Here is a 1,241-nt window from a genome sequence, read left to right as displayed (position 1 = left end):
GTTACACCTGTGATTTCTGCTATGTTGAAACTTAAAGTTCACATGCTATTTTTTAATTATTACTTGAACTTCCAGGAATGCTTTATTATTCTCATCACTATCTTTTTCTTTATTATTAAGTGGCAATATTTGCCACGTGGAATTGTTTTGAGGCATTTTTCTTTTACTTTATGAGGGCATCCCCCCCAACCATTAAACAAAATACAGTGTTCTGTCCATTTATGTCAATTACTTCTATTGAAACAATTGACTGAATTAATTTTCATTTTGAGGATCATTATATCAGCAGCTGCTAATGTGCAAAAATATAACAGCACAGTAAGGGCTCTGCTTGAATACATTTTAACATAACCGGTTGGTGTCTGTGTATATACTAAGTTCACAGATTCTACGTTTTTTCTGTAGTGTTGTTTATACGTTCAGTGTTTTCAGAGCTTTAATGAAATTATTTTAATTAAAAAAAAAAAACTTCATGTTTGCTACACATTCAACAACATACACTTCTGAGGCAACAAATACAAGCACCTGACAGCTACTGTAGATGAGCACAGGATCTACAGAGACATTTAAACCATGCTGAGCCCGTTTGACTTAGAATAGAATATCAGTGAAATACATCAATATTCAAAAATAAAAACAAAAAAGGAATTTTTGTCTCTGGTTCATTTCTGACCCTGATAGATAAAAAAAATAAATAAATTTCCCTTATATAATTTCCCCTGAATTCTCATTTCATGCACACATTTATTTGTTAGGTTCACATGGCATATGTGATTGTAGGCTACATCTAATTTGACAAGTTACTGAAATTCATATCTAATTATTAAAAAAGTTTTACATGTTTAGAAGTGAAAATAGCAAACATTAATTAATACTATTTAGTAATTAGTACTTAACATTAATACTTAAAAACACAGAAAACAGATGGTGCCAGAGAACTTGATCAAAAAGTTTCTATTAAATACAATAAAAACAAAATGCTAAAAAAGTCTGTAGAAATGTGTTTACTGTAGGAAGTCAATTTCTGAATAGAAAATACCCTAAAGTCTTGGCAACAAAAAACATTTCCTATATTACTGCCCACATGTGCATATAGTGTGGCATGGAAACAGCCATTAAGCATTCTATTACAAGCTTTTCAGTCAAATTTAAATAGTAAAACGATTATATATAACACAGAACATCATATAGATACCAGATATTGCTGTTGTGACAACTTCAGTGCTTGACAACAAGCCTCA

This window comes from Sinocyclocheilus grahami, unplaced genomic scaffold (assembly GCF_001515645.1).
Source record: "Sinocyclocheilus grahami isolate Dianchi unplaced genomic scaffold, SAMN03320097.WGS_v1.1 scaffold13611.1, whole genome shotgun sequence".
Lineage (NCBI taxonomy): Eukaryota > Metazoa > Chordata > Actinopteri > Cypriniformes > Cyprinidae > Sinocyclocheilus > Sinocyclocheilus grahami.
Note: the sequence above shows the minus strand (reverse complement) of the source record.